At 42.3% G+C, this 12469-nt stretch overlaps 1 protein-coding gene across 1 annotated transcript in view; it reads left to right on the top strand.

Annotated features, from left to right (window-relative positions):
* The first annotated feature begins 12193 nt into the window (after positions 1-12193).
* Positions 12194-12469, top strand: part of LOC111875048 — a 30829-nt gene continuing 30553 nt past the window's right edge. The window contains exon 1 of the mRNA XM_023871082.2: positions 12194-12242. The gene's annotated coding sequence lies outside the window, so the exon portion shown is untranslated. The remainder of the gene's footprint in view (positions 12243-12469) is intronic.

Below are 12469 nucleotides of genomic sequence, written 5' to 3'. Positions count from 1 at the left end.
TTCTTTGTTACAGACGTCTGTTCAACCGCATTATGAGTTCAACATATTCTAGGAAATTAGACAGGAAACTGATAATTACTCAGAAAATCCTAGACGAAGCTAGAAGTAGATCTGAAAACGGTGAAAGTCAAAAGTAGCTGCTTCATTGGGAACGAAAGAACCCACTTTGAGAAATATACTTGGTCGTCGACTTAGGACCGGCCGCACATGATAAATAAATTAATAATAAATTATTAAAAATAAATTATAAAGATGATAAAAAGATTAGAAAGGTTAAAAAACACTGTTAATAAGTATATGGCCGACATACGAATAGATCGACTTACGACCTGTCAGTCAGAATGGAAGTCGGTTGTAAGTCAACGACCAAGTGTAGATTGAAATTGGTAAGTGAGCACTATTAATAAATAAGTAATTTAATATTTTATTTTTTTCTTATTTATTTATTTATGTTACATTTTAACTAAAGTTTACAATATTTACTCTGTGTAAAGTATATAATATATCCTTGCTTTAACTCCAGGGAACTGTACCAAATTCCCTGGGACGTCATAAGCCTGTGTCTACTCCTGAGCAGGAACGGCAACTGGTAGACCATTTGAGGGAGCTAGACAAGAGATTCTATGACATTACCAGGAAACAGCTCATGATTTTAGCTTACGAGTTTGCCGACAAGAAAAAGATTGAACATAGGTTCAACAGGACTGGGAGACTAGCGGGAAAGAACTGGGCACTGGCCTCATGCAAGAGGCAAAATCTAACGTCACGCACTCCATAGAACTGTAGTCTAGGGAGAGCAATTGGACTCAACAAAATCCAATGTGAGCAATTTCACAATAATTTGGTCAGTGTGCGCTGAGAAAATGTTTCCAGCTCATCGTAAATTCAATATGGACGAGTCTGGTATCTCGACAGTACCCAATCGTGTCCCAAAGGTCCCAAAAGAGAAAGAAAATCGTCTGCAAAGAGACATCAGGCGAGAGAGGGCAGACAGTAAGTGCAGTGTGCTGCATATTTGTTCCTCCAGCTATGATCCTCGCAAGAAAGCGGATGAAATCAGAACTATTCACAGATGCCCCAGAAGGAACATTGCCAATGGTTTCTGACACTGGTTTTATCAGTACTGAACTCTTCGTAGAGTGGTTAAAGCATTTCAGCAGCTTCGTGAAGCCAACGAAAGAGGATCCAGTTATCCTGATACTGCACAACCACATCGCCCATTGCAGTATTGAAGCTGTTCTCTTCTGTAGGGAACATCATATAACTCTTCTGTCTTTACCGCCGCATGCAAGCCACAGGTTTCAGCCTTCAGATGTTGGCTTTTTCGAGCATATGAAGGAAGCCTACGCCCAAGAGGCTGACAGGTGGCTAGTGAACCATCCTGGCACTGCAATTGCTCAGACCAACGTTGCCAGAATCTTCAGATCAGCCTATGAGAGAGTGGCAAACATGAAAATAACAGTACGTGCATTCGAGTCAACGGGAATTCATCCGGTTAACAGGAATGTCTTCTCAGATGAAGGCTTTGCACCTTCAGAAGTGACATTCTGCCCCATGTGCAGGAGAATCAAGCCACTGTAGAAGACACTCACGTTTCAGTGAACAATGAAAATGGTAATGAAGTGTCCTTAACAGTTGAACCTGCGATAGTTGAGGAGTCACAAGTGTCACCTGCTATGATCTCACCATTACCGAAGGAAGCGAAGACGAAGAAGCGGAAGAGAACGTCTAAAAAGTCATTTATCTCCCTCTCCGTAGAAGAACGCTCATCTAGCAACGAGGAGAGGGCCAAGCAATAACAAACAAGGCAGAAAAGCCTTCAGTAGCGTCGACTTGTTCTGCAGCTATAGAAGAAGAGAAAACTGACTGTCCTGGTTGTGATGAAGCCTATGAAGAGCCTATTACTGAGGACTGGGCGCAATGCAGTGGGTGGCATGAAGACTGTTCAAGCTACGAAGGCTTCGGACTCTTCGAATGTTACGTATGCTAACGCACATTCTTAAAGGACACGTTGCGCATTCTTAGAGGAGAGTGCCTCTAAGAATGCGCATTTGCCATTCGTCAAAGAATGTTTTTAAAGACAAAACATTTAATTTCTGTAACTCCTTTGATGTGTTTTGTATTCTTGAGGCTCGGGAGTCTTGTTTAATAAATGCAGAATTTCATGGGTCACAAAAATGATGTGTTTATGGGCATAAATACATTACGTGCGCAATCTGAAGTGCCTTTCCCCTACCTTTAAAAAGAGCATCTAGGTAACTAACTAATTACATGGAGCTGAGGCCGTATTGAGAAGCAGGCAGTTGTTCAACATCTCAAGAATTTCCAAACATTTTACGTAACCCGAGAGCTCATCACCGTCTTCACAAAAGCCCTTCATTGGTCCCTATTTTGTGTCAGATCAATCCAGTCCATATCATCCCAGAAATCATAAGAATCAATCTACAGGGTGGGCCAGACTCAATTAGGCAGTTTTTGATTAGATGTTATTTTTATTGATAAATGTTAACAATTGCAATGGTTACAAAAATGGAATCGCACACACATAAGTCATCGATTTTCAAGATGCTGGTCAACCTGGGCACCACCTAAGTCAACACAGGCTTGCAGACGCAAAGCAACATTTTCACACGCCTTTCTACACATATTCACCGGAACTTTATTGAACTCCTGAACAATCACCTCACGCAGATGTTTCACACTGTCAATGGAATTCCGGATAAGGTCAGGGTTCTCCTGAAACTTGGTCAGCATAAACTCGGCGAACTCAAGTCGCCTGTCGAAGTCGTCCTCGTTAAGAACATGAATAAGCCGTGGATGGTATGGCGTCAGCTTCATGTCACTCAAAACTCTCCGCAAACTTGTCCTCGAAATGTCCAGTAGGGCCGACAAACGGTGGGTAGACTTCGATTTCTGAGGAGATGATGCCAGTTCCGCAGCAACACGTGCTTGTGTGTCAGCAGTTAGGACAGTTGTCGGCTGACCAGGATATTTGGGATTCAAAGCACTGGCAGTTTCATCTAACTGCTTGTTTATTCGGACGATTGTGTCCCTGTGGACTGCTGGCGGTCCAAACTCTTCCAACATCCTGCGCTGGACTTCTGATACACTGTTAGTAACTGAGAAAAGGCGCACACATTTTACACGCTGCTCGATAGACAACAGTCTACAGGCCATGATGTTTCCTCGATGCGCACTAAGTAGGCAGAGTATTGACCTCGTTCACAGCATACCGTATGATGCTGCCATCTATCGACAACAAAAGGTACTTTCCCATTATCCCGTGTGTTGTTGGATTGGTTAGTTATTAATGATCAAAAACTGCCTAATTGAGTCTGGCCCACCCTGTAAAATCCCCTTACTGAATCGAACTTGACCATATAAAAGTACGCAGATGAGTCATAAAGTTTAAATAACGACTTATTTTTAAGCTCGTCTTGTTGGCTGCACTACTTACTTGCGCGCATATAGAAGCACAAATTCCCTACATGATAGTGAAATAGTTTCTAATTTAGCCGGTCAGTTGTAGTTGTAGTGCCGTTATTAAAATTTTAACATGGTAGCACTGCATGCGTCAAGGGAGAGCAACGTTCAGTGATACGATATTTTTCTGGGATAAAAGTGTACGGGGGCACAAAACCAGGGAAAACATTCGACACAATGTGAAAAAAATGCTTTGCCACAGAAGAGTGTGAATGGATAATCATGTTCAAAATGTTAGCACAAATGTCACTGATGAAGAAAGATATAGAGGCCCGCTCTCATCCACTTCAGAGGGAGACCCTGATCATGTTCCTGTGATGATTCTGGGTAATCGACTGGTGACCACAGGTGAAACGGCGCACCAATCATGGCTCTGCTCATGGATCATCCAAGACCAACTTCGGTTCCATAACATCTGTGAAAGACAGTTCAAAATAATTCGCAGGAGAGCACAAGGGCAATCGTTTGACGATCTGCCAAGACCTATTCAACCGCTACTGTAACGATGCTGATGCTTTTTTAAAAGTCTATTAGGGGCTGGAGGAAGAAGAAAGACTGAGGGTGTTTGAGAACAGGGTGTTAAGGAGAACGTTTGGACCGAAGAGAGATGAAGTGAGGGAACTGCATAATGAGGAGCTCCATAACTTGTACGTTTCTCCAAGTACAATTAGAATGATCAAGTCAAGGAGGATAAAATGGTCAGGGCATGTAGCACGACTGGGAAAGAAGAGGAATGCATATAGGAATTTGGTGGCAAATCCATAAGGAAAGAGACCACTGGGAAGACCAAGATGTAGGTGCTTGGACCATATTAATTAGAGAGATAAGATGGGACGGTATGGATTGGATTGATCTGGCTCAGGATAAGGACCAGTGGAGGGCTCTTGTGAACACGGTAATGAATTTGCGGGTTCCATAAAATGCTGGGAAGTTCTTGACTAGCTGCACAATTGACAGCTTCTCAAGAAGGGCTCAGCTCCATGAGTGAGTGAGTGATTGGGGAACTGAAGTGCATCCACTATTATGCTCCCGGAAGCAAACATCAGAGCGTGGAATGTAAACACCCGACATCAGAAGTCGAAAAAAGTTCGAAACTCAACTATCCGAAGAAAATTAGATAATTTTTTTTTGAGAGGCACAATGAGCAGTTTTGGAACACCACCAATAGAAGGGCACAACACTATAGTGAAATGCTTCAGGACCAGTTGAAGTCAGTTTTTCAAACCAAATGCCAAGTACTATTCTCGACAGGTATCGCCAATGTTGCAAGATAATGTCTGTCCGCACACTGCCGCTCACACCGCTGAAAGCCCTCGCTTGAAGCGAACTCCTTTAGTCCTGATCTGGCTCGTTCTGGTAATTTCAAAGGCACCTTGAGAGGCCACCATTTCGCCAGTTACAAAGCAGTTTGTTCGGTATTCAATATCCAACAACGGTTTACCGAGTAGCAATCGATTCCGGACGGATTTCCTACTTGTTTTTTCGGTAAGCAGCAACCCACAGTTGTCTGCCCCAGTAAATCTGATTAATTTAATAGATGGATTGCTTTGTCTTCCGGTACTGAGCAGTCAGCAACGGTCCATTGAGCAACACTGGATGTCGTTTCTAGTGTCACTCGCATATGAGAATGTACGTGCAATGTATTTGCACTGAATTTTCGAGGTTGTATCGAACACAAAAGAAACCTAATACGCTAGGACGAATGGTGGGCCCATTGCCAGAGATAGGGAAGTGGTTACTTTTCTTGCATATTTGCTAATAAACCGAATTCATCATAACTAGATATGATTAATGTTTTAATTGTTATATACTGAGATGGTGAGAAGGAAAACAACAAGATCCCGATCGAGGAAAGTTTATTTTTGCTAGCATATTATAGAAGATGTGCAAGCAATAGTACTGAAATTAATACTTTACACAATAAAATATAGGGATAGTATACCAGAGAAGATTGATTTCTGAATCCAAAATACCATAACTGAAGCATCTTAGAGTAATCTGAGGATCTCAAGTAATTCTACAACAACCTAAGAGGAAACTATGTGCTGAAACATAGTTTTGCAATAGTGAAAATTGTTATTTGCTATAGGCTGTAGTTTATGAACAAAACTTTGAAACCTTTGTTAGTACAGAGCCTCTCATATATCCAACAGCCACACAAAAACACGAATACGAGGTATCCTTCCATGTTCACATCATAACCACTGTATTTAATCAGCATTTCCCACACATAATCACCATTAAACTGACTTACGAACTGAGCCTTTTGGATATGAAATATAGTCTGTTTACAGTAAGAAGAACATTAAATATCGCCACCTACCACATACAATACAGAGTATCAGTATGGGTCCCTTTGTTCAATTGTATAAGTGAAAATAACCCAACAAAATACATCTTAATTGAATACAGTTGCCAACATTACACTGATAAAAACCTGGTTCCCTATTGATTTCCATGTGTAATTGATGTATGCTATGAAAAATATAGGGTACTGTAAAGTTAAACTAAAAATTGTTGAAATTTTTACTTCACAAACTTTGCTTCTAACAATATTATAATTACGTAACTAAATATAGTTTATAATAACACAACAATTAAAGAATCATTTACATTCAACAAATGTCACTGGTTCACCGTCTTACGTGCAATGTATCCTTCTAGAACATCCTACAATTTTCTTACATCACAAAATGCATTATTTTAAGCTTTATTTAAAAGTTTCTGTACATTGCACTACACATTTCCGTCGACAATGGTCATCATCATGTGCTCAAAATTGTTAGTGGAAATATCCGTGCTGCCGTTTTGTGGTTGTAATATTCAACGTGAAATCCCATCTACGTTTTCGTGTATTCCCCGTTGCTGGGTATCTCTTCCTGTTGTGTTTTTTTTTCTGTGGCGCTACAGCCCCAATTTGGGCCTAGGCCTACCTCCATGAAACTCTCCGTTCACTTCGGTTTACTAGATCTTACACATTCGGTAGGACTCCTTGGGCGAGTGATCAGCTCGTCGCAAGGCCTCTACCTCTAGACAAACACAGAAAAACGCACACAAACATCCATGCCCTGAGTGGGATTCGAACCCACGATCACGGCTTCCGAGCGAGCGAAGACAGTGCATGCCTTAGACCGCCCGGCTACCGTCACCGGCTCCTGTTGTGTTTACGCGTCTAAATTACGAGTGTTTTGGGTTACTTTATGATGCTGTCAGTATCAAGCCCATATAGTGTCGATTTGTTGGATTTTAGATGAATAGGAAAGGATTTGTAATCTAATCCGAGATAGTATCCAGGCATTTGTCAAGAGGAACTGAAGAAGGCCATGAAAAATCTCATCCCGGCAACTGGTGCTGTGGTTTAGATTCGAAGAAAGCTCTTCCCGAATGTAGGTTGCCAGCATTACTGCTAAGCGAACCAGAGAAACAAATACCTACATTTCTTGGCCTACAAATTGGTATAAACTTAAGGTGGAAAAACCACAGTGACTATGGTACACCGAATTCGCTTAGTGGGGGATGGAGTCCAACTGGGTCCACTCTGCACGGTGGCCACTGATTGGCCTATTGTACCCTGCCCCAGGTGATTATGATGATGGAGAATTTGCTGGAATGAAGATTGGCAGGGGAAACCAAAGTACTCGGAGATAACCCGCCCCAGCGCCACTTTGTCCACCACAAATCCCATTAGATCAGACCCGGGATCGAACCCTGGCCGCCGCGATGGGAAGCCAGCGACTAACCGCTTGAGCTATGGCGCGGTCTTCGGTACACTGAAACTAAGCCTTGCGTGCTTATCTTTTCTGAGAACAGTCACAATAATCATAAAAACTGATAAATAATATTAGTTTATTTTGCTTATATCAACTTCTTATTGTTGCGTAATGTAATACGGGGAAATTTAACAGGAATCAGAGAAAGTTCCATGAAATAAAGAAAGATACTATTAAATTACGATTCTCGCACCCAAAAGCACTGAATAGGCGAAGATAGGTTGAACTATATACAAGCATTTTAATAAGATTATACCAAATCTGTCTAAGATCTAAAGTTTATAACGATGGTACATTGGTACAAATATTATGCTTTTGGACATTAACCACCTTCTTGTCTCTATCTAAAATCCGTCCTGTTTATTTTTCAAACTACAGCGTTTCGGAGACTGGATTCTGTCTCTGTCCTCACGTAAAATCTACTCAGTTGGGCCCAATAAATAGAACTATTCCCTATCTCCGGACATCTATGCCAGTTTCAAGAAGGGGTACATAAGTCAAACACAGCACAAACCATCTGGGAGAGCTAAGAAAATATTCAATTATTGAAACTCCACACGTATGAGGCCTTGCACCAGAGAAGTATCACGACTGATTATTGCTGGACAGAAGCAATACTCCTTGTGGTACCAACACAAGAAAAACAAATAGTTTCCACTCCAACTACACTTGACGGCGTTGTAATCTCTTGAATTTTGCTGTGATAATGGGGGTCCAGATGGGAGAGATGTCCACGCTGGGTTGACTGGGTGGCATTGGATGCTACACACTGCTTCGTCAGCTGTGTATTTCCAACAGGTCAACTTTTCGTCAATATCCCACCGAGGGTATGTTTAGTCTCGAAGATGGTTCTGACATGGAAACGGTTGGCATTCCATGCGACTGCGGCAGATGTTACATCGGCGAAACAAGCAGACCTTTAGAAGTACGCATTAAGGAGCACAAATATAACCGGACACAGGGTTTGCTGAAAGAAATCAAAATTAGCCCAACATGCATACGAGGAAGACCACAAAATTTGATGGAATGAAGCCAAGGTCTTGCAGATCGAGTCCGACACCACATACAAGAAATACAACGAATCAGCCCACATGTCTCTGCTGGACCATCCGGTCAGTCAACCCAATGCAGACAACTCTCCAATCTTGACTCCCGTCATCACAGAAGAAGTCAAGAGACTACAACACCGTCAAGTGTTGTTGGAGTGGAAATTATTTGTTTTTCATGTGTTGGTAAGACAAGGAGTACTGCTTCTTTCCAGAAATGATTTCATTCGAGATACTTCTCTGGTGCAAGGCCTCATACGTGTGGAGTTTCAATAATTGAATATTTTCTTAGCTCTCGCAGATGGTTTGTGCTGTGTTTGGTTTATGTACCTCTTCTTGAAACTGGCATAGGTGGCCGGACACAGAGGCTAGCTCTATCTATTGGGCCCAACTGAGTAGGTTTTACCTGAGTAGAGAGACAGAATCCAGTCTCCGAAACGCTATGTTCTGAAAAATAAACAGGACGGTTTTTAGATAGACAAGACGATGGATAATGTCCAAAAACATTTATGTCCATCCGTCCATCTATCCATCTATGGCTCTACAGCCCTCTGTTTGATCTTAGCAATTTTTTTTCAGTTTCTTGATCTTTTTACACATTCTGTAGGACTCCTTAGACGAGAGATCAGCCCGTCGCAAGGTCTCTATCTACAAACAAAACAACACAAACACGGAGTAAATGCATACAGATCCATGCATCGGGTGGGATTCGAAACCACCATCCCAGCGTTCGAGCGGGCGAGGACAGTTCATGCCTTAGACTGCGCAGCCACTGTGATCGGCAAACCAAACAATACTTACTTACTTACTTACTTACTCATGGAGCTGAGCCCTTCTGGAGGAGCCGCCAATTCTGCAGCTACTCAAGAATTTCCCACCACTTTATGGAAACCGAGGGTTCATTACCGTGTTCACAAGAGCCCTCCACTGGTCCCTATCCTGAGCCAGATCTATCCAATCCATACCATCCCATCCTATCTCTCTAAGATCCATTCTAATATTGTTCACCCACCTACGCCTTGGTCTTCCTTATGGTCTCTTTCCTTCTGGCTTTCCCACCAATATCCTATATGCATTCATCTTCTCTCCCATTCGTGCTACATGACCTGCCCACCTCATTCTCCTTGACTTGAACATTCTAATTATACTTGGCGAAGAGTACAAGTTATGAAGCTCCTCATTATGCGCTTCTCTCCAACTTCCTGTCACTTCATCTCTCTTCGGTCCAAATATTCTCCTCAACACCCTCAGTCTATGTTCCTCCCTTAATATTAGAGACCAAGTTTCACACCAAACCAAATAATACTAAACCAAAATCACACAACCAGAGATCTCGTCGAACAAAGAGGACTGTTCTTCTCTAAGTTTGCATACTGAATGTACAGGCATGTTGTGCCTTCAAGAATTCTTTAGGCGGAGTACAGGTTTCTGAAGCATCAGATTATGATTATATGTATAATAGGCATACATCGCTTGAAATTTTTGTTGTATATCACATAACGTACATTAGATACATGGGATCGGTGGTGGTTAAATATTGACCAGACAGAATCAACGATTTAATAACCAATTATTTCGTATCCTAGTTGAACATAGCTCAAGAAATTCAACCTCTGCCTTTTGTTAGCAGCGGAGCATGACACCATGCTCCACCGCCTCTTCGGGTGAGGAACATTAACTCGGGAAGTTTTAAGTTCTAATACAGGTTCGTTTTTGTGGGACTTGGAAAGTGTGCGTTGAATGCCACGCAGAGGTCATGTGCACTTACACGTTCCATGAAAGGAGCCAGAGTAATCGGCTGGGACTTCTCAATTGTCTTCATTCTTTCTATATTCTACTTGTGCAATGATCTGTCTGTCTTCTGTGTTAGTAAGATTATTCGCAATGGAGAACGTGACCATTTTTTAAGGCCTAGCACTCTGTATTTTTGTTCTTGTCTGTTATGTCGTCATATACCTGAGTCTGAGCATGACCCCGCAGAAAGTGCATGCAGGCGTGTTGCATAAGTCAGGACGCTGGCAGAAGATGGTGGCCGTCAGTGTGGCTCTCTGACAATGGGGGTGGGGGGATGTTGAAGAGGTGTTCGTATTCAGCGTGAACGAACGCCTGTAGACGTCAGGACGCGAGGCTAGGATTGGTCAAATATTTTCGTTACATGTATTTTTCCAAACTGCCTGTACCATTGAAGTTATTTGCCACCAATTGTTAATTTAGGTCTACTGACATTACAGTTCGATAAAAACTTCGGAATAATCTCTTAGCTTCGTCATGTCCCTCTATCAATATGAAAAAAATCCACGGTTCTCATTGGCTGGATTTTTGTTATATTTTATATTGAGAAGTTTTACTAAAATATATAATTTTTTTATTGCTAGTGGAGTGGGACAATAACACATGCCCTAGGTAACAGGGGGTGACAATGTGGGTAGTAGTATTACGGACAGACGAATAGGAAGAAATGGTAAAACCAACAGGCGCTTCTCTAGAATTTTGAGAACGTACCTTAACATTTGTGTCCTAGCGAAAAGTGTCCTTTTTTTTTATTAAAACCAAACTTCAATTGTGTTCATAGATTTTATTAGAGGCGCGTCATAGCTCAAGCGGTTAGTAGCTGGCTTTCCACCGCGGCGGCCCGGGTTCGATCCCCTGTCTGGTCAAGTGGGATTCGTGGTGGACAAAGTGGCGCTGGGGTAGGTTTTCTCCGAGTATTTTGATTTCCCCTGCCAATCTTCATTCCACCAATTGCTCCACAATCACCATCACCTATCATCTGGAGCTGGTACAATAGGCCAGAAGTTGCCGCAGTACAAGGGACTTAGTCCCACCCCACTAGCAATAAAAAAATACTTTACGACTGGCGGTTTACCGCCAATCACTTCGTCCTGGAGCAAGTCCCTTGAGACCCACGATCAGTACATTTTTTCATCTGAACACTTACTGATATGGTTCTTATGTAACATCCTCTCTGACTAGAGGCTGGTTCTGTCATTTACAATTACTCCTGGCCCTCGTCATCACAGTCATTCTCGGATCAGATTCCCGCAGGACTCATGACCATAGTTTACTGTCTCAGATTCTAGACTCCCCAACTTGGAGGGACAAGTCCCAATATTTATATCCCCACCAACATGGTGGTCCCTTTATACCCCCACGAACTGGGTTCCCTTTTCGTCGCCTCCTACGACTCGCAAGGATAGAGTGGAGCCATGCGAACTCGCACCTACACGGGGTAACTGACTCAGTCAAAGTTAAAGTTACTTTACGAATGACAGTTTACCGCCAGTTTGTCTTGAAGTCAAGTCCCTTGAGACTCATGCTTGGGTTACCCCAGTTGTCTTCAAGATATCTCCTCGGCACGGACCACACAGACAACAGCTCCTCTATTGTTATAGTGGCGTGTTTTCCGGGCAATTGTATTGCAAAGATTGTGACGCGGACCAAATAGAAAACACATTTCTCCTATCGTTGTATGCGTGTATGTTGCGGGCATTACCTAGCAACGGCAGCTGTTTACAGTCACTGCTTAGTAACGGATCTATGCTCTGGAATGTAAACACACACTATGTGCAGGATATAGCGTTTGTAAATTTTAAAACAAGTGTTTTGAAGCGTTATGCATTGTATCACTTCTCATTCTACGCTATATAAGATTGTCTGCTGATAGAGAGTCGTGAAATAACATAATAAACAGGAAAAGTTAGAGGAATTTAGCAACAAGCATATATGAAATGCGACGCCCGACATCCCCCGGTGTGGAATTGTGGGTAAGCATTGCCTGCTGAGGGTGGAGAGGGGAGATTACAGCAACCGGAATTACGGTTACTTGAGGTCACGTGGTACGCTCAGGTTGATGACAAGAGAAGAAAGACAACGTGAACTCACTGGTGCTGCAGCTTCGCGCCGGTTAGGACTCCAACCGCTGCGGATAACAATAAAGAGACAGGTAAGTGCCCTCAGTAGCGTGACATCAGCCGGTACAACGATAACTCAATTGACAAAAAATTTATTCAGCTATACAGATCTCTTCTGATAATTAAAGTATTTTATCCTTGAAGAATATAATTTTATATGTAACACCGTATATTTTTGTAAAAGTTCATTTCCGTTTTAGAGGAATACACTGCTTCCATCTTCAAAAATAGAAGAGTTTTTTTTTATTGCTGGTGTGGT

This window comes from Cryptotermes secundus, unplaced genomic scaffold (genome assembly GCF_002891405.2).
Source record: "Cryptotermes secundus unplaced genomic scaffold, Csec_1.0 scaffold321, whole genome shotgun sequence".
NCBI classification, from domain to species: domain Eukaryota; kingdom Metazoa; phylum Arthropoda; class Insecta; order Blattodea; family Kalotermitidae; genus Cryptotermes; species Cryptotermes secundus.
Note: the sequence above shows the minus strand (reverse complement) of the source record. Positions and strands in the feature narration are given on the sequence as shown.